Source organism: Lepisosteus platostomus, chromosome 26 (assembly GCF_059453375.1).
Source record: "Lepisosteus platostomus isolate fLepPlt1 chromosome 26, fLepPlt1.hap1, whole genome shotgun sequence".
Lineage (NCBI taxonomy): Eukaryota > Metazoa > Chordata > Actinopteri > Semionotiformes > Lepisosteidae > Lepisosteus > Lepisosteus platostomus.
The window spans coordinates 3824827-3849662 of record NC_142636.1 but is presented as its reverse complement, the minus strand read 5'-3'; the positions used below and the strand labels follow the sequence as shown (position 1 = coordinate 3849662).

General features: G+C 48.9%; 12 non-coding genes across 12 annotated transcripts; 6 read left to right on the top strand and 6 right to left on the bottom strand.

Moving 5' to 3' along the window:
• Positions 1-2557: 2557 nt before the first annotated feature.
• On the bottom strand, positions 2558-2630 carry trnak-cuu (transfer RNA lysine (anticodon CUU)). The gene has a single exon. It is a non-coding gene; the product is annotated as a tRNA-Lys (tRNA).
• A 1172-nt stretch (positions 2631-3802) lies between these two features.
• On the top strand, positions 3803-3885 carry trnal-cag (transfer RNA leucine (anticodon CAG)). Its single transcript has one exon. It is a non-coding gene; the product is annotated as a tRNA-Leu (tRNA).
• Positions 3886-6673: 2788 nt separating this feature from the next.
• Positions 6674-6746, bottom strand: trnak-cuu (transfer RNA lysine (anticodon CUU)). The gene has a single exon. It is a non-coding gene; the product is annotated as a tRNA-Lys (tRNA).
• A 1172-nt stretch (positions 6747-7918) lies between these two features.
• On the top strand, positions 7919-8001 carry trnal-cag (transfer RNA leucine (anticodon CAG)). The gene has a single exon. It is a non-coding gene; the product is annotated as a tRNA-Leu (tRNA).
• A 2788-nt stretch (positions 8002-10789) lies between these two features.
• Positions 10790-10862, bottom strand: trnak-cuu (transfer RNA lysine (anticodon CUU)). Its single transcript has one exon. It is a non-coding gene; the product is annotated as a tRNA-Lys (tRNA).
• Positions 10863-12034: 1172 nt separating this feature from the next.
• On the top strand, positions 12035-12117 carry trnal-cag (transfer RNA leucine (anticodon CAG)). Its single transcript has one exon. It is a non-coding gene; the product is annotated as a tRNA-Leu (tRNA).
• Positions 12118-14905: 2788 nt separating this feature from the next.
• Positions 14906-14978, bottom strand: trnak-cuu (transfer RNA lysine (anticodon CUU)). The gene has a single exon. It is a non-coding gene; the product is annotated as a tRNA-Lys (tRNA).
• Positions 14979-16150: 1172 nt separating this feature from the next.
• trnal-cag (transfer RNA leucine (anticodon CAG)) lies at positions 16151-16233 on the top strand. The gene has a single exon. It is a non-coding gene; the product is annotated as a tRNA-Leu (tRNA).
• Positions 16234-19021: 2788 nt separating this feature from the next.
• Positions 19022-19094, bottom strand: trnak-cuu (transfer RNA lysine (anticodon CUU)). Its single transcript has one exon. It is a non-coding gene; the product is annotated as a tRNA-Lys (tRNA).
• A 1172-nt stretch (positions 19095-20266) lies between these two features.
• trnal-cag (transfer RNA leucine (anticodon CAG)) lies at positions 20267-20349 on the top strand. Its single transcript has one exon. It is a non-coding gene; the product is annotated as a tRNA-Leu (tRNA).
• A 2788-nt stretch (positions 20350-23137) lies between these two features.
• On the bottom strand, positions 23138-23210 carry trnak-cuu (transfer RNA lysine (anticodon CUU)). Its single transcript has one exon. It is a non-coding gene; the product is annotated as a tRNA-Lys (tRNA).
• Positions 23211-24382: 1172 nt separating this feature from the next.
• On the top strand, positions 24383-24465 carry trnal-cag (transfer RNA leucine (anticodon CAG)). The gene has a single exon. It is a non-coding gene; the product is annotated as a tRNA-Leu (tRNA).
• Positions 24466-24836: the final 371 nt, after the last annotated feature.

Below are 24836 nucleotides of genomic sequence, written 5' to 3'. Positions count from 1 at the left end.
TCCTTCAGGTTACCCCTTTGGAATAGTCGTCCGAAAAAGACGGGAAAGGAAAAGCATGTAAGCTCCCACACACTGCGTTAGCATTAGCGGTTGGAATCTGATGGGAGAAAAGCAACCTGGCTCGCCGTCAAGCAATCCATCCCTGGTCTCCCACGTGACAGGCGGGGATACGCACCACTATACTAACGAGGAGCGCTTGCTTGGCGCTTGAAGACACTTCCTCTTGCGGCTACTACTGTTTCCGGTTTCGTCTTTTCTTTTCATTCCTCCCAGAGGAGCGCATGAAAACGTTTCCATCTGCGCCATCCTCACCCCTCCAATGCTATGGTCCCTGCTCCTCCTGGTGCACTGCAAACACTCATTCAGCCGGTTCTTTCAGTTTGAATAATTAGGTCTTCAAAGGCTGGAAGTAGGGCGCAAGACATGCCAATGCCAAAAGCGTGGCTGTGTGCTTCCAGCTGTGAAATGTCACTGGTGGATGTTGAAGACATTACTTCCAAGGCAGCAGGTCCAAGCGATTTAGCGTTTGTACAAGAAGCAGGAAGAGAGAAACGGCACTCCGCCTTTTTCTGGGCAGGCCGAAGCGACAGGAGAAGGGCGCCGTAGTGGGCAGGATTCGAGCCGACGCGGGGAGACCCCAATGGCTTTCTAGCCCATCGCCTTAACCGCTCGGCCACGACTACAGGGAGCGCCGCCGCCGCCGGCTTGCGATCATTTAACACGGAGGGCGAGGCGGCGGCGGTAACCTTTTTCAATGTCGCTCTCCGTTTCCCCAGAAAAAAAGCCAAATGACATGCTAGCACTCGGACACCCTTCAGAAGACTGAAGGGTGGCTTAAAGCTGGAAGGATTAGGTCTCCCCGTTCCGACGCGACAATCGAACTTCCTTAGGCAGAGAGAAAGCAACATCGAGGAGCGTCAACAAGACTTTAGAAGCTGCGCCACACGCCACTTTCAGTCGCAGACACAGCAGTTTTAAAGGCAGGAATCGCCTTTGCGAACGCCATGAGAAACAGAACGCAAGCTCAGGTCCTGCGGTTTAACAAACAGCCACGGCTTTCATGCGACTGGACATTTCTTTTCTGGAGCGAATTCACTTTCAACTTCAAGAAATTCACACAACTTGCGAAATACGAAATACAAATCTGGCTCATCGCTGCACAAGAAATACCGCCGGCTGGCAAGAAAATGACAACGGTGTTTTTCCTTAACGAAAAACTTCCCATGGAGAAAAACAACGGCTGTGCGTCTCTGTCGGCTTGATTCAGTTTAATGCAAGTATTCATTCTCCTCCTGGAAAATACAGCTTGCGAAAGATGAAATACAATTCTTGGCTTTTCTGGGTGAGTGCAGAAGAAATCCTGCCGGCTGGCAGAAGAATTCCAGCCTTTTTTACTCTTTAACCAGAAACTTGCGAATGATACAAAGCAAGCGGGGTGCGTTTCTGTGCAGCTGTTAACTGAACAGCTGCTGCTTCAAGCCCACCCAGGGCTCATTCCGATTTCAACATCATGCCCCCTGAAGGTAGACTGGATTTCTTTGCGAATCATTCACCCTTTGGACGTTTCAGGAAAGGTGCGTGTCGATGCCAGACTTGAAAAGCTTTCCATACAAAGAAACAACATAGTGCTTTTGATTGATGGGAAACGGCAAGAGCGGTTTGAGCAGCTCCGGCCTCTCAACCGCTTTACAATGTGATCGGCACCTCGGTAGCCAGTTTAGAAGGCTGAAAAGGATGCTGGAAGCACAGCGACGTTCTAAAACCAGCGCTTGAAAAGCATCTGCATACATAAAATGTCCATTTCCCCAAAGCTGAATCTGCATCTTCAGAAGATTGTCAGCTATACGTTTTCGTTCTCTGTTTCCTTTTTTTACGACAAGCTTTCGAGAAATGAACTGTCTATTGTGATGAAGGCTGCATTAGAAATTGTGCATCTAGCTTAGTTCAATGAAATCGGGAGGTGCACCTGTCTCAAGCGGATGGCTCTTTGCAGGCACACTACGGAAACCTGCGGGCGCAAGTTGGGAGAAGTGACTCTTGCAGAGTGTTGAGCTTCGAGAAGAGGGCTCCGCTCAGGAAGATATTTCCACATGTTGAAGAGTCGCTTTTCGCCCTTTCTTTCCCACATTTTTCCAGTGCGGTTATTGATCGCGTTCAAAATGTTTTCCCAACGTACGTGTTACCTGCAAAATCACAGTGAAACTGTTATGCCGAAAAGATTCCTAATAGTTATTGTATTAGAATAGCTCTCCAATTTCTTAGCCTTCGTACACGCAATGTTTAAGGAAACGCTAGAGTAAATGAAACTGTAAATAGACAGGAGCTCTTCTTAGTTTTCATACAAGTTATGATGGCTGCAGCTCCTATCTGCGTCCGGGTGACCGGAGCCAAGGGATTATCTGCGGAACCTTTGATTTATCTCTCGGGCAAGGAGCTAGATACGCCCTTTTCATCTCGGTTTGATCACACCTGTGCATTAAAACGCAGTGCTCGGTACCATCGAGGTGTAAGAGGTTCAAGGATGAGCGGGAAACTTTGTTAATAGGGAGACGGGCACCGCCCAACGTGGGGCTCGAACCCACGACCCTGAGATTAAGAGTCTCATGCTCTACCGACTGAGCTAGCCGGGCGCCGGTGGAGCTGGTGGTTAACTTGTCCCTGTTGACGGCAATTTGACAAGGTATACTTCCTGGCTTTTCATCATGTGCTGACCGGATTCGAGAGTAGCACACCCTGTTCTTTGTTGATTACTGTACCTCCAGCAGCGCAAATGTCAGTAATCATTGAAATGTACGACCTACAATCTCCTCAGCATGCCCGCGTGGACTCCTCAGTGATCATCCTTCTACGTTCTGCTGTAGTTTTCATGCAAGTGAAAACCGTGCTCCAAATAACAGCGGCACAGTTGTATCCTGCGGTAAGCATTCTTCTAATTCCATCGTTTTGCTCCAGGTAAAAGGTAGCGCATCATAGTGTTGATATTCCAAGGTTTCAGAGTCCGTATTGGATGGCTTGGATGCAGACATCGCTCAGAGCTCCCAGTATGATTTTCCCGAGTTCAGTTTTGCAGTGTTTTAGTGCTTTACTACTTCCAGTGGGCCTTTGAATGCTCTGCTAAGTAGAGACGTGACATAATTACTAATGCGACCGAGTGTGCTGGCTGTTCCTGGTTCGTAATGATTAACGCGAGAAATCAATATAAACATAACTGCTTCGATTTCGAGGTTCAGTTGAAGCTTTCAAAGAAACTATCAAAGACCTCAGAACAACCGAAGACACATTTGGTCATCTCCGTATTGGTGAAGATTAAAGAGTCCCGCAAGTGTCAAGCTTGCACAAACACACACGAGAGAGAAACTCAGGACAGAATTTAAAGAAAGGGAGACGCAGACTATTTGAAGGCACTTTGCTAACCCAATGGCATGCTTAGGAATCGTGCATAGGACACATGTAGCAGAGGATGGTTTCGATCCATCGACCTCTGGGTTATGGGCCCAGCACGCTTCCGCTGCGCCACTCTGCTGACGGCCTCTCTGCGTGTGGCGCACAACTGCTCTTTTTATTTCCTACATAAGTGATGAAAGAGTTGAAAGTTTCAACGACAAACGCAGACGTCACTTTGAGCGCTTGGTGTTGTAGCACAAATCATCACATGCTGCTCTACACTGGATTCTAAAAGCCGACACATTTTCCAAACATTTTAATGCTGGAGTCACACTGTAGTATTAATAACAGTGCGATACTCGAGGAGCGTAGTGGGATCGCGGTGGCTCATCAGACCGCCCCGGGACAGGGAGCCCGCGTCAGGATGGCCGAGCGGTCTAAGGCGCTGCGTTCAGGTCGCAGTCTCCCCTGGAGGCGTGGGTTCGAATCCCACTCCTGACAAAAAGCTTGCTCAGTGCCGTCTCCAGTCGGGTGCAAATGGGTGAAGCAGCCTGACGCAGGGAACGTGCGCCGATAGGCGTAGGTGTATCCCCTGCCTCTTCCGATTTAGCTCGTGCTCCATAGGATGGAAGCGGATGCTCTGGCTTTTTGACTCGAATATAACCTGATCACAACAGAAGGCCGTGCAGCCCAGTGCTGGTTTAAGAATGCCTCGTGTCTTCAGGCCCCTATTCCTTCAGGTTACCCCTTTGGAATAGTCGTCCGAAAAAGACGGGAAAGGAAAAGCATGTAAGCTCCCACACACTGCGTTAGCATTAGCGGTTGGAATCTGATGGGAGAAAAGCAACCTGGCTCGCCGTCAAGCAATCCATCCCTGGTCTCCCACGTGACAGGCGGGGATACGCACCACTATACTAACGAGGAGCGCTTGCTTGGCGCTTGAAGACACTTCCTCTTGCGGCTACTACTGTTTCCGGTTTCGTCTTTTCTTTTCATTCCTCCCAGAGGAGCGCATGAAAACGTTTCCATCTGCGCCATCCTCACCCCTCCAATGCTATGGTCCCTGCTCCTCCTGGTGCACTGCAAACACTCATTCAGCCGGTTCTTTCAGTTTGAATAATTAGGTCTTCAAAGGCTGGAAGTAGGGCGCAAGACATGCCAATGCCAAAAGCGTGGCTGTGTGCTTCCAGCTGTGAAATGTCACTGGTGGATGTTGAAGACATTACTTCCAAGGCAGCAGGTCCAAGCGATTTAGCGTTTGTACAAGAAGCAGGAAGAGAGAAACGGCACTCCGCCTTTTTCTGGGCAGGCCGAAGCGACAGGAGAAGGGCGCCGTAGTCGGCAGGATTCGAGCCGACGCGGGGAGACCCCAATGGCTTTCTAGCCCATCGCCTTAACCGCTCGGCCACGACTACAGGGAGCGCCGCCGCCGCCGGCTTGCGATCATTTAACACGGAGGGCGAGGCGGCGGCGGTAACCTTTTTCAATGTCGCTCTCCGTTTCCCCAGAAAAAAAGCCAAATGACATGCTAGCACTCGGACACCCTTCAGAAGACTGAAGGGTGGCTTAAAGCTGGAAGGATTAGGTCTCCCCGTTCCGACGCGACAATCGAACTTCCTTAGGCAGAGAGAAAGCAACATCGAGGAGCGTCAACAAGACTTTAGAAGCTGCGCCACACGCCACTTTCAGTCGCAGACACAGCAGTTTTAAAGGCAGGAATCGCCTTTGCGAACGCCATGAGAAACAGAACGCAAGCTCAGGTCCTGCGGTTTAACAAACAGCCACGGCTTTCATGCGACTGGACATTTCTTTTCTGGAGCGAATTCACTTTCAACTTCAAGAAATTCACACAACTTGCGAAATACGAAATACAAATCTGGCTCATCGCTGCACAAGAAATACCGCCGGCTGGCAAGAAAATGACAACGGTGTTTTTCCTTAACGAAAAACTTCCCATGGAGAAAAACAACGGCTGTGCGTCTCTGTCGGCTTGATTCAGTTTAATGCAAGTATTCATTCTCCTCCTGGAAAATACAGCTTGCGAAAGATGAAATACAATTCTTGGCTTTTCTGGGTGAGTGCAGAAGAAATCCTGCCGGCTGGCAGAAGAATTCCAGCCTTTTTTACTCTTTAACCAGAAACTTGCGAATGATACAAAGCAAGCGGGGTGCGTTTCTGTGCAGCTGTTAACTGAACAGCTGCTGCTTCAAGCCCACCCAGGGCTCATTCCGATTTCAACATCATGCCCCCTGAAGGTAGACTGGATTTCTTTGCGAAGCATTCACCTTTTGGACGTTTCAGGAAAGGTGCGTGTCGATGCCAGACTTGAAAAGCTTTCCATACAAAGAAACAACATAGTGCTTTTGATTGATGGGAAACGGCAAGAGCGGTTTGAGCAGCTCCGGCCTCTCAACCGCTTTACAATGTGATCGGCACCTCGGTAGCCAGTTTAGAAGGCTGAAAAGGATGCTGGAAGCACAGCGACGTTCTAAAACCAGCGCTTGAAAAGCATCTGCATACATAAAATGTCCATTTCCCCAAAGCTGAATCTGCATCTTCAGAAGATTGTCAGCTATACGTTTTCGTTCTTTGTTTCCTTTTTTTACGACAAGCTTTCGAGAAATGAACTGTCTATTGTGATGAAGGCTGCATTAGAAATTGTGCATCTAGCTTAGTTCAATGAAATCGGGAGGTGCACCTGTCTCAAGCGGATGGCTCTTTGCAGGCACACTACGGAAACCTGCGGGCGCAAGTTGGGAGAAGTGACTCTTGCAGAGTGTTGAGCTTCGAGAAGAGGGCTCCGCTCAGGAAGATATTTCCACATGTTGAAGAGTCGCTTTTCGCCCTTTCTTTCCCACATTTTTCCAGTGCGGTTATTGATCGCGTTCAAAATGTTTTCCCAACGTACGTGTTACCTGCAAAATCACAGTGAAACTGTTATGGCGAAAAGATTCCTAATAGTTATTGTATTAGAATAGCTCTCCAATTTCTTAGCCTTCGTACACGCAATGTTTAAGGAAACGCTAGAGTAAATGAAACTGTAAATAGACAGGAGCTCTTCTTAGTTTTCATACAAGTTATGATGGCTGCAGCTCCTATCTGCGTCCGGGTGACCGGAGCCAAGGGATTATCTGCGGAACCTTTGATTTATCTCTCGGGCAAGGAGCTAGATACGCCCTTTTCATCTCGGTTTGATCACACCTGTGCATTAAAACGCAGTGCTCGGTACCATCGAGGTGTAAGAGGTTCAAGGATGAGCGGGAAACTTTGTTAATAAGGAGACGGGCACCGCCCAACGTGGGGCTCGAACCCACGACCCTGAGATTAAGAGTCTCATGCTCTACCGACTGAGCTAGCCGGGCGCCGGTGGAGCTGGTGGTTAACTTGTCCCTGTTGACGGCAATTTGACAAGGTATACTTCCTGGCTTTTCATCATGTGCTGACCGGATTCGAGAGTAGCACACCCTGTTCTTTGTTGATTACTGTACCTCCAGCAGCGCAAATGTCAGTAATCATTGAAATGTACGACCTACAATCTCCTCAGCATGCCCGCGTGGACTCCTCAGTGATCATCCTTCTACGTTCTGCTGTAGTTTTCATGCAAGTGAAAACCGTGCTCCAAATAACAGCGGCACAGTTGTATCCTGCGGTAAGCATTCTTCTAATTCCATCGTTTTGCTCCAGGTAAAAGGTAGCGCATCATAGTGTTGATATTCCAAGGTTTCAGAGTCCGTATTGGATGGCTTGGATGCAGACATCACTCAGAGCTCCCAGTATGATTTTCCCGAGTTCAGTTTTGCAGTGTTTTAGTGCTTTACTACTTCCAGTGGGCCTTTGAATGCTCTGCTAAGTAGAGACGTGACATAATTACTAATGCGACCGAGTGTGCTGGCTGTTCCTGGTTCGTAATGATTAACGCGAGAAATCAATATAAACATAACTGCTTCGATTTCGAGGTTCAGTTGAAGCTTTCAAAGAAACTATCAAAGACCTCAGAACAACCGAAGACACATTTGGTCATCTCCGTATTGGTGAAGATTAAAGAGTCCCGCAAGTGTCAAGCTTGCACAAACACACACGAGAGAGAAACTCAGGACAGAATTTAAAGAAAGGGAGACGCAGACTATTTGAAGGCACTTTGCTAACCCAATGGCATGCTTAGGAATCGTGCATAGGACACATGTAGCAGAGGATGGTTTCGATCCATCGACCTCTGGGTTATGGGCCCAGCACGCTTCCGCTGCGCCACTCTGCTGACGGCCTCTCTGCGTGTGGCGCACAACTGCTCTTTTTATTTCCTACATAAGTGATGAAAGAGTTGAAAGTTTCAACGACAAACGCAGACGTCACTTTGAGCGCTTGGTGTTGTAGCACAAATCATCACATGCTGCTCTACACTGGATTATAAAAGCCGACACATTTTCCAAACATTTTAATGCTGGAGTCACACTGTAGTATTAATAACAGTGCGATACTCGAGGAGCGTAGTGGGATCGCGGTGGCTCATCAGACCGCCCCGGGACAGGGGGCCCGCGTCAGGATGGCCGAGCGGTCTAAGGCGCTGCGTTCAGGTCGCAGTCTCCCCTGGAGGCGTGGGTTCGAATCCCACTCCTGACAAAAAGCTTGCTCAGTGCCGTCTCCAGTCGGGTGCAAATGGGTGAAGCAGCCTGACGCAGGGAACGTGCGCCGATAGGCGTAGGTGTATCCCCTGCCTCTTCCGATTTAGCTCGTGCTCCATAGGATGGAAGCGGATGCTCTGGCTTTTTGACTCGAATATAACCTGATCACAACAGAAGGCCGTGCAGCCCAGTGCTGGTTTAAGAATGCCTCGTGTCTTCAGGCCCCTATTCCTTCAGGTTACCCCTTTGGAATAGTCGTCCGAAAAAGACGGGAAAGGAAAAGCATGTAAGCTCCCACACACTGCGTTAGCATTAGCGGTTGGAATCTGATGGGAGAAAAGCAACCTGGCTCGCCGTCAAGCAATCCATCCCTGGTCTCCCACGTGACAGGTGGGGATACGCACCACTATACTAACGAGGAGCGCTTGCTTGGCGCTTGAAGACACTTCCTCTTGCGGCTACTACTGTTTCCGGTTTCGTCTTTTCTTTTCATTCCTCCCAGAGGAGCGCATGAAAACGTTTCCATCTGCGCCATCCTCACCCCTCCAATGCTATGGTCCCTGCTCCTCCTGGTGCACTGCAAACACTCATTCAGCCGGTTCTTTCAGTTTGAATAATTAGGTCTTCAAAGGCTGGAAGTAGGGCGCAAGACATGCCAATGCCAAAAGCGTGGCTGTGTGCTTCCAGCTGTGAAATGTCACTGGTGGATGTTGAAGACATTACTTCCAAGGCAGCAGGTCCAAGCGATTTAGCGTTTGTACAAGAAGCAGGAAGAGAGAAACGGCACTCCGCCTTTTTCTGGGCAGGCCGAAGCGACAGGAGAAGGGCGCCGTAGTCGGCAGGATTCGAGCCGACGCGGGGAGACCCCAATGGCTTTCTAGCCCATCGCCTTAACCGCTCGGCCACGACTACAGGGAGCGCCGCCGCCGCCGGCTTGCGATCATTTAACACGGAGGGCGAGGCGGCGGCGGTAACCTTTTTCAATGTCGCTCTCCGTTTCCCCAGAAAAAAAGCCAAATGACATGCTAGCACTCGGACACCCTTCAGAAGACTGAAGGGTGGCTTAAAGCTGGAAGGATTAGGTCTCCCCGTTCCGACGCGACAATCGAACTTCCTTAGGCAGAGAGAAAGCAACATCGAGGAGCGTCAACAAGACTTTAGAAGCTGCGCCACACGCCACTTTCAGTCGCAGACACAGCAGTTTTAAAGGCAGGAATCGCCTTTGCGAACGCCATGAGAAACAGAACGCAAGCTCAGGTCCTGCGGTTTAACAAACAGCCACGGCTTTCATGCGACTGGACATTTCTTTTCTGGAGCGAATTCACTTTCAACTTCAAGAAATTCACACAACTTGCGAAATACGAAATACAAATCTGGCTCATCGCTGCACAAGAAATACCGCCGGCTGGCAAGAAAATGACAACGGTGTTTTTCCTTAACGAAAAACTTCCCATGGAGAAAAACAACGGCTGTGCGTCTCTGTCGGCTTGATTCAGTTTAATGCAAGTATTCATTCTCCTCCTGGAAAATACAGCTTGCGAAAGATGAAATACAATTCTTGGCTTTTCTGGGTGAGTGCAGAAGAAATCCTGCCGGCTGGCAGAAGAATTCCAGCCTTTTTTACTCTTTAACCAGAAACTTGCGAATGATACAAAGCAAGCGGGGTGCGTTTCTGTGCAGCTGTTAACTGAACAGCTGCTGCTTCAAGCCCACCCAGGGCTCATTCCGATTTCAACATCATGCCCCCTGAAGGTAGACTGGATTTCTTTGCGAAGCATTCACCTTTTGGACGTTTCAGGAAAGGTGCGTGTCGATGCCAGACTTGAAAAGCTTTCCATACAAAGAAACAACATAGTGCTTTTGATTGATGGGAAACGGCAAGAGCGGTTTGAGCAGCTCCGGCCTCTCAACCGCTTTACAATGTGATCGGCACCTCGGTAGCCAGTTTAGAAGGCTGAAAAGGATGCTGGAAGCACAGCGACGTTCTAAAACCAGCGCTTGAAAAGCATCTGCATACATAAAATGTCCATTTCCCCAAAGCTGAATCTGCATCTTCAGAAGATTGTCAGCTATACGTTTTCGTTCTTTGTTTCCTTTTTTTACGACAAGCTTTCGAGAAATGAACTGTCTATTGTGATGAAGGCTGCATTAGAAATTGTGCATCTAGCTTAGTTCAATGAAATCGGGAGGTGCACCTGTCTCAAGCGGATGGCTCTTTGCAGGCACACTACGGAAACCTGCGGGCGCAAGTTGGGAGAAGTGACTCTTGCAGAGTGTTGAGCTTCGAGAAGAGGGCTCCGCTCAGGAAGATATTTCCACATGTTGAAGAGTCGCTTTTCGCCCTTTCTTTCCCACATTTTTCCAGTGCGGTTATTGATCGCGTTCAAAATGTTTTCCCAACGTACGTGTTACCTGCAAAATCACAGTGAAACTGTTATGGCGAAAAGATTCCTAATAGTTATTGTATTAGAATAGCTCTCCAATTTCTTAGCCTTCGTACACGCAATGTTTAAGGAAACGCTAGAGTAAATGAAACTGTAAATAGACAGGAGCTCTTCTTAGTTTTCATACAAGTTATGATGGCTGCAGCTCCTATCTGCGTCCGGGTGACCGGAGCCAAGGGATTATCTGCGGAACCTTTGATTTATCTCTCGGGCAAGGAGCTAGATACGCCCTTTTCATCTCGGTTTGATCACACCTGTGCATTAAAACGCAGTGCTCGGTACCATCGAGGTGTAAGAGGTTCAAGGATGAGCGGGAAACTTTGTTAATAAGGAGACGGGCACCGCCCAACGTGGGGCTCGAACCCACGACCCTGAGATTAAGAGTCTCATGCTCTACCGACTGAGCTAGCCGGGCGCCGGTGGAGCTGGTGGTTAACTTGTCCCTGTTGACGGCAATTTGACAAGGTATACTTCCTGGCTTTTCATCATGTGCTGACCGGATTCGAGAGTAGCACACCCTGTTCTTTGTTGATTACTGTACCTCCAGCAGCGCAAATGTCAGTAATCATTGAAATGTACGACCTACAATCTCCTCAGCATGCCCGCGTGGACTCCTCAGTGATCATCCTTCTACGTTCTGCTGTAGTTTTCATGCAAGTGAAAACCGTGCTCCAAATAACAGCGGCACAGTTGTATCCTGCGGTAAGCATTCTTCTAATTCCATCGTTTTGCTCCAGGTAAAAGGTAGCGCATCATAGTGTTGATATTCCAAGGTTTCAGAGTCCGTATTGGATGGCTTGGATGCAGACATCACTCAGAGCTCCCAGTATGATTTTCCCGAGTTCAGTTTTGCAGTGTTTTAGTGCTTTACTACTTCCAGTGGGCCTTTGAATGCTCTGCTAAGTAGAGACGTGACATAATTACTAATGCGACCGAGTGTGCTGGCTGTTCCTGGTTCGTAATGATTAACGCGAGAAATCAATATAAACATAACTGCTTCGATTTCGAGGTTCAGTTGAAGCTTTCAAAGAAACTATCAAAGACCTCAGAACAACCGAAGACACATTTGGTCATCTCCGTATTGGTGAAGATTAAAGAGTCCCGCAAGTGTCAAGCTTGCACAAACACACACGAGAGAGAAACTCAGGACAGAATTTAAAGAAAGGGAGACGCAGACTATTTGAAGGCACTTTGCTAACCCAATGGCATGCTTAGGAATCGTGCATAGGACACATGTAGCAGAGGATGGTTTCGATCCATCGACCTCTGGGTTATGGGCCCAGCACGCTTCCGCTGCGCCACTCTGCTGACGGCCTCTCTGCGTGTGGCGCACAACTGCTCTTTTTATTTCCTACATAAGTGATGAAAGAGTTGAAAGTTTCAACGACAAACGCAGACGTCACTTTGAGCGCTTGGTGTTGTAGCACAAATCATCACATGCTGCTCTACACTGGATTATAAAAGCCGACACATTTTCCAAACATTTTAATGCTGGAGTCACACTGTAGTATTAATAACAGTGCGATACTCGAGGAGCGTAGTGGGATCGCGGTGGCTCATCAGACCGCCCCGGGACAGGGGGCCCGCGTCAGGATGGCCGAGCGGTCTAAGGCGCTGCGTTCAGGTCGCAGTCTCCCCTGGAGGCGTGGGTTCGAATCCCACTCCTGACAAAAAGCTTGCTCAGTGCCGTCTCCAGTCGGGTGCAAATGGGTGAAGCAGCCTGACGCAGGGAACGTGCGCCGATAGGCGTAGGTGTATCCCCTGCCTCTTCCGATTTAGCTCGTGCTCCATAGGATGGAAGCGGATGCTCTGGCTTTTTGACTCGAATATAACCTGATCACAACAGAAGGCCGTGCAGCCCAGTGCTGGTTTAAGAATGCCTCGTGTCTTCAGGCCCCTATTCCTTCAGGTTACCCCTTTGGAATAGTCGTCCGAAAAAGACGGGAAAGGAAAAGCATGTAAGCTCCCACACACTGCGTTAGCATTAGCGGTTGGAATCTGATGGGAGAAAAGCAACCTGGCTCGCCGTCAAGCAATCCATCCCTGGTCTCCCACGTGACAGGCGGGGATACGCACCACTATACTAACGAGGAGCGCTTGCTTGGCGCTTGAAGACACTTCCTCTTGCGGCTACTACTGTTTCCGGTTTCGTCTTTTCTTTTCATTCCTCCCAGAGGAGCGCATGAAAACGTTTCCATCTGCGCCATCCTCACCCCTCCAATGCTATGGTCCCTGCTCCTCCTGGTGCACTGCAAACACTCATTCAGCCGGTTCTTTCAGTTTGAATAATTAGGTCTTCAAAGGCTGGAAGTAGGGCGCAAGACATGCCAATGCCAAAAGCGTGGCTGTGTGCTTCCAGCTGTGAAATGTCACTGGTGGATGTTGAAGACATTACTTCCAAGGCAGCAGGTCCAAGCGATTTAGCGTTTGTACAAGAAGCAGGAAGAGAGAAACGGCACTCCGCCTTTTTCTGGGCAGGCCGAAGCGACAGGAGAAGGGCGCCGTAGTCGGCAGGATTCGAGCCGACGCGGGGAGACCCCAATGGCTTTCTAGCCCATCGCCTTAACCGCTCGGCCACGACTACAGGGAGCGCCGCCGCCGCCGGCTTGCGATCATTTAACACGGAGGGCGAGGCGGCGGCGGTAACCTTTTTCAATGTCGCTCTCCGTTTCCCCAGAAAAAAAGCCAAATGACATGCTAGCACTCGGACACCCTTCAGAAGACTGAAGGGTGGCTTAAAGCTGGAAGGATTAGGTCTCCCCGTTCCGACGCGACAATCGAACTTCCTTAGGCAGAGAGAAAGCAACATCGAGGAGCGTCAACAAGACTTTAGAAGCTGCGCCACACGCCACTTTCAGTCGCAGACACAGCAGTTTTAAAGGCAGGAATCGCCTTTGCGAACGCCATGAGAAACAGAACGCAAGCTCAGGTCCTGCGGTTTAACAAACAGCCACGGCTTTCATGCGACTGGACATTTCTTTTCTGGAGCGAATTCACTTTCAACTTCAAGAAATTCACACAACTTGCGAAATACGAAATACAAATCTGGCTCATCGCTGCACAAGAAATACCGCCGGCTGGCAAGAAAATGACAACGGTGTTTTTCCTTAACGAAAAACTTCCCATGGAGAAAAACAACGGCTGTGCGTCTCTGTCGGCTTGATTCAGTTTAATGCAAGTATTCATTCTCCTCCTGGAAAATACAGCTTGCGAAAGATGAAATACAATTCTTGGCTTTTCTGGGTGAGTGCAGAAGAAATCCTGCCGGCTGGCAGAAGAATTCCAGCCTTTTTTACTCTTTAACCAGAAACTTGCGAATGATACAAAGCAAGCGGGGTGCGTTTCTGTGCAGCTGTTAACTGAACAGCTGCTGCTTCAAGCCCACCCAGGGCTCATTCCGATTTCAACATCATGCCCCCTGAAGGTAGACTGGATTTCTTTGCGAAGCATTCACCTTTTGGACGTTTCAGGAAAGGTGCGTGTCGATGCCAGACTTGAAAAGCTTTCCATACAAAGAAACAACATAGTGCTTTTGATTGATGGGAAACGGCAAGAGCGGTTTGAGCAGCTCCGGCCTCTCAACCGCTTTACAATGTGATCGGCACCTCGGTAGCCAGTTTAGAAGGCTGAAAAGGATGCTGGAAGCACAGCGACGTTCTAAAACCAGCGCTTGAAAAGCATCTGCATACATAAAATGTCCATTTCCCCAAAGCTGAATCTGCATCTTCAGAAGATTGTCAGCTATACGTTTTCGTTCTTTGTTTCCTTTTTTTACGACAAGCTTTCGAGAAATGAACTGTCTATTGTGATGAAGGCTGCATTAGAAATTGTGCATCTAGCTTAGTTCAATGAAATCGGGAGGTGCACCTGTCTCAAGCGGATGGCTCTTTGCAGGCACACTACGGAAACCTGCGGGCGCAAGTTGGGAGAAGTGACTCTTGCAGAGTGTTGAGCTTCGAGAAGAGGGCTCCGCTCAGGAAGATATTTCCACATGTTGAAGAGTCGCTTTTCGCCCTTTCTTTCCCACATTTTTCCAGTGCGGTTATTGATCGCGTTCAAAATGTTTTCCCAACGTACGTGTTACCTGCAAAATCACAGTGAAACTGTTATGGCGAAAAGATTCCTAATAGTTATTGTATTAGAATAGCTCTCCAATTTCTTAGCCTTCGTACACGCAATGTTTAAGGAAACGCTAGAGTAAATGAAACTGTAAATAGACAGGAGCTCTTCTTAGTTTTCATACAAGTTATGATGGCTGCAGCTCCTATCTGCGTCCGGGTGACCGGAGCCAAGGGATTATCTGCGGAACCTTTGATTTATCTCTCGGGCAAGGAGCTAGATACGCCCTTTTCATCTCGGTTTGATCACACCTGTGCATTAAAACGCAGTGCTCGGTACCATCGAGGTGTAAGAGGTTCAAGGATGAGCGGGAAACTTTGTTAATAAGGAGACGGGCACCGCCCAACGTGGGGCTCGAACCCACGACCCTGAGATTAAGAGTCTCATGCTCTACCGACTGAGCTAGCCGGGCGCCGGTGGAGCTGGTGGTTAACTTGTCCCTGTTGACGGCAATTTGACAAGGTATACTTCCTGGCTTTTCATCATGTGCTGACCGGATTCGAGAGTAGCACACCCTGTTCTTTGTTGATTACTGTACCTCCAGCAGCGCAAATGTCAGTAATCATTGAAATGTACGACCTACAATCTCCTCAGCATGCCCGCGTGGACTCCTCAGTGATCATCCTTCTACGTTCTGCTGTAGTTTTCATGCAAGTGAAAACCGTGCTCCAAATAACAGCGGCACAGTTGTATCCTGCGGTAAGCATTCTTCTAATTCCATCGTTTTGCTCCAGGTAAAAGGTAGCGCATCATAGTGTTGATATTCCAAGGTTTCAGAGTCCGTATTGGATGGCTTGGATGCAGACATCGCTCAGAGCTCCCAGTATGATTTTCCCGAGTTCAGTTTTGCAGTGTTTTAGTGCTTTACTACTTCCAGTGGGCCTTTGAATGCTCTGCTAAGTAGAGACGTGACATAATTACTAATGCGACCGAGTGTGCTGGCTGTTCCTGGTTCGTAATGATTAACGCGAGAAATCAATATAAACATAACTGCTTCGATTTCGAGGTTCAGTTGAAGCTTTCAAAGAAACTATCAAAGACCTCAGAACAACCGAAGACACATTTGGTCATCTCCGTATTGGTGAAGATTAAAGAGTCCCGCAAGTGTCAAGCTTGCACAAACACACACGAGAGAGAAACTCAGGACAGAATTTAAAGAAAGGGAGACGCAGACTATTTGAAGGCACTTTGCTAACCCAATGGCATGCTTAGGAATCGTGCATAGGACACATGTAGCAGAGGATGGTTTCGATCCATCGACCTCTGGGTTATGGGCCCAGCACGCTTCCGCTGCGCCACTCTGCTGACGGCCTCTCTGCGTGTGGCGCACAACTGCTCTTTTTATTTCCTACATAAGTGATGAAAGAGTTGAAAGTTTCAACGACAAACGCAGACGTCACTTTGAGCGCTTGGTGTTGTAGCACAAATCATCACATGCTGCTCTACACTGGATTATAAAAGCCGACACATTTTCCAAACATTTTAATGCTGGAGTCACACTGTAGTATTAATAACAGTGCGATACTCGAGGAGCGTAGTGGGATCGCGGTGGCTCATCAGACCGCCCCGGGACAGGGGGCCCGCGTCAGGATGGCCGAGCGGTCTAAGGCGCTGCGTTCAGGTCGCAGTCTCCCCTGGAGGCGTGGGTTCGAATCCCACTCCTGACAAAAAGCTTGCTCAGTGCCGTCTCCAGTCGGGTGCAAATGGGTGAAGCAGCCTGACGCAGGGAACGTGCGCCGATAGGCGTAGGTGTATCCCCTGCCTCTTCCGATTTAGCTCGTGCTCCATAGGATGGAAGCGGATGCTCTGGCTTTTTGACTCGAATATAACCTGATCACAACAGAAGGCCGTGCAGCCCAGTGCTGGTTTAAGAATGCCTCGTGTCTTCAGGCCCCTATTCCTTCAGGTTACCCCTTTGGAATAGTCGTCCGAAAAAGACGGGAAAGGAAAAGCATGTAAGCTCCCACACACTGCGTTAGCATTAGCGGTTGGAATCTGATGGGAGAAAAGCAACCTGGCTCGCCGTCAAGCAATCCATCCCTGGTCTCCCACGTGACAGGCGGGGATACGCACCACTATACTAACGAGGAGCGCTTGCTTGGCGCTTGAAGACACTTCCTCTTGCGGCTACTACTGTTTCCGGTTTCGTCTTTTCTTTTCATTCCTCCCAGAGGAGCGCATGAAAACGTTTCCATCTGCGCCATCCTCACCCCTCCAATGCTATGGTCCCTGCTCCTCCTGGTGCACTGCAAACACTCATTCAGCCGGTTCTTTCAGTTTGAATAATTAGGTCTTCAAAGGCTGGAAGTAGGGCGCAAGACATGCCAATGCCAAAAGCGTGGCTGTGTGCTTCCAGCTGTGAAATGTCACTGGTGGATGTTGAAGACATTACTTCCAAGGCAGCAGGTCCAAGCGATTTAGCGTTTGTACAAGAAGCAGGAAGAGAGAAACGGCACTCCGCCTTTTTCTGGGCAGGCCGAAGCGACAGGAGAAGGGCGCCGTAGTGGGCAGGATTCGAGCCGACGCGGGGAGACCCCAATGGCTTTCTAGCCCATCGCCTTAACCGCTCGGCCACGACTACAGGGAGCGCCGCCGCCGCCGGCTTGCGATCATTTAACACGGAGGGCGAGGCGGCGGCGGTAACCTTTTTCAATGTCGCTCTCCGTTTCCCCAGAAAAAAAGCCAAATGACATGCTAGCACTCGGACACCCTTCAGAAGACTGAAGGGTGGCTTAAAGCTGGAAGGATTAGGTCTCCCCGTTCCGACGCGACAATCGAACTTCCTTAGGCAGAGAGAAAGCAACATCGAGGAGCGTCAACAAGACTTTAGAAGCTGCGCCACACGCCACTTTCAGTCGCAGACACAGCAGTTTTAAAGGCAGGAATCGCCTTTGCGAACGCCATGAGAAACAGAACGCAAGCTCAGGTCCTGCGGTTTAACAAACAGCCACGGCTTTCATGCGACTGGACATTTCTTTTCTGGAGCGAATTCACTTTCAACTTCAAGAAATTCACACAACTTGCGAAATACGAAATACAAATCTGGCTCATCGCTGCACAAGAAATACCGCCGGCTGGCAAGAAAATGACAACGGTGTTTTTCCTTAACGAAAAACTTCCCATGGAGAAAAACAACGGCTGTGCGTCTCTGTCGGCTTGATTCAGTTTAATGCAAGTATTCATTCTCCTCCTGGAAAATACAGCTTGCGAAAGATGAAATACAATTCTTGGCTTTTCTGGGTGAGTGCAGAAGAAATCCTGCCGGCTGGCAGAAGAATTCCAGCCTTTTTTACTCTTTAACCAGAAACTTGCGAATGATACAAAGCAAGCGGGGTGCGTTTCTGTGCAGCTGTTAACTGAACAGCTGCTGCTTCAAGCCCACCCAGGGCTCATTCCGATTTCAACATCATGCCCCCTGAAGGTAGACTGGATTTCTTTGCGAAGCATTCACCTTTTGGACGTTTCAGGAAAGGTGCGTGTCGATGCCAGACTTGAAAAGCTTTCCATACAAAGAAACAACATAGTGCTTTTGATTGATGGGAAACGGCAAGAGCGGTTTGAGCAGCTCCGGCCTCTCAACCGCTTTACAATGTGATCGGCACCTCGGTAGCCAGTTTAGAAGGCTGAAAAGGATGCTGGAAGCACAGCGACGTTCTAAAACCAGCGCTTGAAAAGCATCTGCATACATAAAATGTCCATTTCCCCAAAGCTGAATCTGCATCTTCAGAAGATTGTCAGCTATACGTTTTCGTTCTTTGTTTCCTTTTTTTACGACAAGCTTTCGAGAAATGAACTGTCTATTGTGATGAAGGCTGCATTAGAAATTGTGCATCTAGCTTAGTTCAATGAAATCGGGAGGTGCACCTGTCTCAAGCGGATGGCTCTTTGCAGGCACACTACGGAAACCTGCGGGCGCAAGTTGGGAGAAGTGACTCTTGCAGAGTGTTGAGCTTCGAGAAGAGGGCTCCGCTCAGGAAGATATTTCCACATGTTGAAGAGTCGCTTTTCGCCCTTTCTTTCCCACATTTTTCCAGTGCGGTTATTGATCGCGTTCAAAATGTTTTCCCAACGTACGTGTTACCTGCAAAATCACAGTGAAACTGTTATGGCGAAAAGATTCCTAATAGTTATTGTATTAGAATAGCTCTCCAATTTCTTAGCCTTCGTACACGCAATGTTTAAGGAAACGCTAGAGTAAATGAAACTGTAAATAGACAGGAGCTCTTCTTAGTTTTCATACAAGTTATGATGGCTGCAGCTCCTATCTGCGTCCGGGTGACCGGAGCCAAGGGATTATCTGCGGAACCTTTGATTTATCTCTCGGGCAAGGAGCTAGATACGCCCTTTTCATCTCGGTTTGATCACACCTGTGCATTAAAACGCAGTGCTCGGTACCATCGAGGTGTAAGAGGTTCAAGGATGAGCGGGAAACTTTGTTAATAAGGAGACGGGCACCGCCCAACGTGGGGCTCGAACCCACGACCCTGAGATTAAGAGTCTCATGCTCTACCGACTGAGCTAGCCGGGCGCCGGTGGAGCTGGTGGTTAACTTGTCCCTGTTGACGGCAATTTGACAAGGTATACTTCCTGGCTTTTCATCATGTGCTGACCGGATTCGAGAGTAGCACACCCTGTTCTTTGTTGATTACTGTACCTCCAGCAGCGCAAATGTCAGTAATCATTGAAATGTACGACCTACAATCTCCTCAGCATGCCCGCGTGGACTCCTCAGTGATCATCCTTCTACGTTCTGCTGTAGTTTTCATGCAAGTGAAAACCGTGCTCCAAATAACAGCGGCACAGTTGTATCCTGCGGTAAGCATTCTTCTAATTCCATCGTTTTGCTCCAGGTAAAAGGTAGCGCATCATAGTGTTGATATTCCAAGGTTTCAGAGTCCGTATTGGATGGCTTGGATGCAGACATCACTCAGAGCTCCCAGTATGATTTTCCCGAGTTCAGTTTTGCAGTGTTTTAGTGCTTTACTACTTCCAGTGGGCCTTTGAATGCTCTGCTAAGTAGAGACGTGACATAATTACTAATGCGACCGAGTGTGCTGGCTGTTCCTGGTTCGTAATGATTAACGCGAGAAATCAATATAAACATAACTGCTTCGATTTCGAGGTTCAGTTGAAGCTTTCAAAGAAACTATCAAAGACCTCAGAACAACCGAAGACACATTTGGTCATCTCCGTATTGGTGAAGATTAAAGAGTCCCGCAAGTGTCAAGCTTGCACAAACACACACGAGAGAGAAACTCAGGACAGAATTTAAAGAAAGGGAGACGCAGACTATTTGAAGGCACTTTGCTAACCCAATGGCATGCTTAGGAATCGTGCATAGGACACATGTAGCAGAGGATGGTTTCGATCCATCGACCTCTGGGTTATGGGCCCAGCACGCTTCCGCTGCGCCACTCTGCTGACGGCCTCTCTGCGTGTGGCGCACAACTGCTCTTTTTATTTCCTACATAAGTGATGAAAGAGTTGAAAGTTTCAACGACAAACGCAGACGTCACTTTGAGCGCTTGGTGTTGTAGCACAAATCATCACATGCTGCTCTACACTGGATTATAAAAGCCGACACATTTTCCAAACATTTTAATGCTGGAGTCACACTGTAGTATTAATAACAGTGCGATACTCGAGGAGCGTAGTGGGATCGCGGTGGCTCATCAGACCGCCCCGGGACAGGGGGCCCGCGTCAGGATGGCCGAGCGGTCTAAGGCGCTGCGTTCAGGTCGCAGTCTCCCCTGGAGGCGTGGGTTCGAATCCCACTCCTGACAAAAAGCTTGCTCAGTGCCGTCTCCAGTCGGGTGCAAATGGGTGAAGCAGCCTGACGCAGGGAACGTGCGCCGATAGGCGTAGGTGTATCCCCTGCCTCTTCCGATTTAGCTCGTGCTCCATAGGATGGAAGCGGATGCTCTGGCTTTTTGACTCGAATATAACCTGATCACAACAGAAGGCCGTGCAGCCCAGTGCTGGTTTAAGAATGCCTCGTGTCTTCAGGCCCCTATTCCTTCAGGTTACCCCTTTGGAATAGTCGTCCGAAAAAGACGGGAAAGGAAAAGCATGTAAGCTCCCACACACTGCGTTAGCATTAGCGGTTGGAATCTGATGGGAGAAAAGCAACCTGGCTCGCCGTCAAGCAATCCATCCCTGGTCTCCCACGTGACAGGCGGGGATACGCACCACTATACTAACGAGGAGCGCTTGCTTGGCGCTTGAAGACACTTCCTCTTGCGGCTACTACTGTTTCCGGTTTCGTCTTTTCTTTTCATTCCTCCCAGAGGAGCGCATGAAAACGTTTCCATCTGCGCCATCCTCACCCCTCCAATGCTATGGTCCCTGCTCCTCCTGGTGCACTGCAAACACTCATTCAGCCGGTTCTTTCAGTTTGAATAATTAGGTCTTCAAAGGCTGGAAGTAGGGCGCAAGACATGCCAATGCCAAAAGCGTGGCTGTGTGCTTCCAGCTGTGAAATGTCACTGGTGGATGTTGAAGACATTACTTCCAAGGCAGCAGGTCCAAGCGATTTAGCGTTTGTACAAGAAGCAGGAAGAGAGAAACGGCACTCCGCCTTTTTCTGGGCAGGCCGAAGCGACAGGAGAAGGGCGCCGTAGTCGGCAGGATTCGAGCCGACGCGGGGAGACCCCAATGGCTTTCTAGCCCATCGCCTTAACCGCTCGGCCACGACTACAGGGAGCGCCGCCGCCGCCGGCTTGCGATCATTTAACACGGAGGGCGAGGCGGCGGCGGTAACCTTTTTCAATGTCGCTCTCCGTTTCCCCAGAAAAAAAGCCAAATGACATGCTAGCACTCGGACACCCTTCAGAAGACTGAAGGGTGGCTTAAAGCTGGAAGGATTAGGTCTCCCCGTTCCGACGCGACAATCGAACTTCCTTAGGCAGAGAGAAAGCAACATCGAGGAGCGTCAACAAGACTTTAGAAGCTGCGCCACACGCCACTTTCAGTCGCAGACACAGCAGTTTTAAAGGCAGGAATCGCCTTTGCGAACGCCATGAGAAACAGAACGCAAGCTCAGGTCCTGCGGTTTAACAAACAGCCACGGCTTTCATGCGACTGGACATTTCTTTTCTGGAGCGAATTCACTTTCAACTTCAAGAAATTCACACAACTTGCGAAATACGAAATACAAATCTGGCTCATCGCTGCACAAGAAATACCGCCGGCTGGCAAGAAAATGACAACGGTGTTTTTCCTTAACGAAAAACTTCCCATGGAGAAAAACAACGGCTGTGCGTCTCTGTCGGCTTGATTCAGTTTAATGCAAGTATTCATTCTCCTCCTGGAAAATACAGCTTGCGAAAGATGAAATACAATTCTTGGCTTTTCTGGGTGAGTGCAGAAGAAATCCTGCCGGCTGGCAGAAGAATTCCAGCCTTTTTTACTCTTTAACCAGAAACTTGCGAATGATACAAAGCAAGCGGGGTGCGTTTCTGTGCAGCTGTTAACTGAACAGCTGCTGCTTCAAGCCCACCCAGGGCTCATTCCGATTTCAACATCATGCCCCCTGAAGGTAGACTGGATTTCTTTGCGAAGCATTCACCTTTTGGACGTTTCAGGAAAGGTGCGTGTCGATGCCAGACTTGAAAAGCTTTCCATACAAAGAAACAACATAGTGCTTTTGATTGATGGGAAACGGCAAGAGCGGTTTGAGCAGCTCCGGCCTCTCAACCGCTTTACAATGTGATCGGCACCTCGGTAGCCAGTTTAGAAGGCTGAAAAGGATGCTGGAAGCACAGCGACGTTCTAAAACCAGCGCTTGAAAAGCATCTGCATACATAAAATGTCCATTTCCCCAAAGCTGAATCTGCATCTTCAGAAGATTGTCAGCTATACGTTTTCGTTCTTTGTTTCCTTTTTTTACGACAAGCTTTCGAGAAATGAACTGTCTATTGTGATGAAGGCTGCATTAGAAATTGTGCATCTAGCTTAGTTCAATGAAATCGGGAGGTGCACCTGTCTCAAGCGGATGGCTCTTTGCAGGCACACTACGGAAACCTGCGGGCGCAAGTTGGGAGAAGTGACTCTTGCAGAGTGTTGAGCTTCGAGAAGAGGGCTCCGCTCAGGAAGATATTTCCACATGTTGAAGAGTCGCTTTTCGCCCTTTCTTTCCCACATTTTTCCAGTGCGGTTATTGATCGCGTTCAAAATGTTTTCCCAACGTACGTGTTACCTGCAAAATCACAGTGAAACTGTTATGGCGAAAAGATTCCTAATAGTTATTGTATTAGAATAGCTCTCCAATTTCTTAGCCTTCGTACACGCAATGTTTAAGGAAACGCTAGAGTAAATGAAACTGTAAATAGACAGGAGCTCTTCTTAGTTTTCATACAAGTTATGATGGCTGCAGCTCCTATCTGCGTCCGGGTGACCGGAGCCAAGGGATTATCTGCGGAACCTTTGATTTATCTCTCGGGCAAGGAGCTAGATACGCCCTTTTCATCTCGGTTTGATCACACCTGTGCATTAAAACGCAGTGCTCGGTACCATCGAGGTGTAAGAGGTTCAAGGATGAGCGGGAAACTTTGTTAATAAGGAGACGGGCACCGCCCAACGTGGGGCTCGAACCCACGACCCTGAGATTAAGAGTCTCATGCTCTACCGACTGAGCTAGCCGGGCGCCGGTGGAGCTGGTGGTTAACTTGTCCCTGTTGACGGCAATTTGACAAGGTATACTTCCTGGCTTTTCATCATGTGCTGACCGGATTCGAGAGTAGCACACCCTGTTCTTTGTTGATTACTGTACCTCCAGCAGCGCAAATGTCAGTAATCATTGAAATGTACGACCTACAATCTCCTCAGCATGCCCGCGTGGACTCCTCAGTGATCATCCTTCTACGTTCTGCTGTAGTTTTCATGCAAGTGAAAACCGTGCTCCAAATAACAGCGGCACAGTTGTATCCTGCGGTAAGCATTCTTCTAATTCCATCGTTTTGCTCCAGGTAAAAGGTAGCGCATCATAGTGTTGATATTCCAAGGTTTCAGAGTCCGTATTGGATGGCTTGGATGCAGACATCGCTCAGAGCTCCCAGTATGATTTTCCCGAGTTCAGTTTTGCAGTGTTTTAGTGCTTTACTACTTCCAGTGGGCCTTTGAATGCTCTGCTAAGTAGAGACGTGACATAATTACTAATGCGACCGAGTGTGCTGGCTGTTCCTGGTTCGTAATGATTAACGCGAGAAATCAATATAAACATAACTGCTTCGATTTCGAGGTTCAGTTGAAGCTTTCAAAGAAACTATCAAAGACCTCAGAACAACCGAAGACACATTTGGTCATCTCCGTATTGGTGAAGATTAAAGAGTCCCGCAAGTGTCAAGCTTGCACAAACACACACGAGAGAGAAACTCAGGACAGAATTTAAAGAAAGGGAGACGCAGACTATTTGAAGGCACTTTGCTAACCCAATGGCATGCTTAGGAATCGTGCATAGGACACATGTAGCAGAGGATGGTTTCGATCCATCGACCTCTGGGTTATGGGCCCAGCACGCTTCCGCTGCGCCACTCTGCTGACGGCCTCTCTGCGTGTGGCGCACAACTGCTCTTTTTATTTCCTACATAAGTGATGAAAGAGTTGAAAGTTTCAACGACAAACGCAGACGTCACTTTGAGCGCTTGGTGTTGTAGCACAAATCATCACATGCTGCTCTACACTGGATTATAAAAGCCGACACATTTTCCAAACATTTTAATGCTGGAGTCACACTGTAGTATTAATAACAGTGCGATACTCGAGGAGCGTAGTGGGATCGCGGTGGCTCATCAGACCGCCCCGGGACAGGGGGCCCGCGTCAGGATGGCCGAGCGGTCTAAGGCGCTGCGTTCAGGTCGCAGTCTCCCCTGGAGGCGTGGGTTCGAATCCCACTCCTGACAAAAAGCTTGCTCAGTGCCGTCTCCAGTCGGGTGCAAATGGGTGAAGCAGCCTGACGCAGGGAACGTGCGCCGATAGGCGTAGGTGTATCCCCTGCCTCTTCCGATTTAGCTCGTGCTCCATAGGATGGAAGCGGATGCTCTGGCTTTTTGACTCGAATATAACCTGATCACAACAGAAGGCCGTGCAGCCCAGTGCTGGTTTAAGAATGCCTCGTGTCTTCAGGCCCCTATTCCTTCAGGTTACCCCTTTGGAATAGTCGTCCGAAAAAGACGGGAAAGGAAAAGCATGTAAGCTCCCACACACTGCGTTAGCATTAGCGGTTGGAATCTGATGGGAGAAAAGCAACCTGGCTCGCCGTCAAGCAATCCAT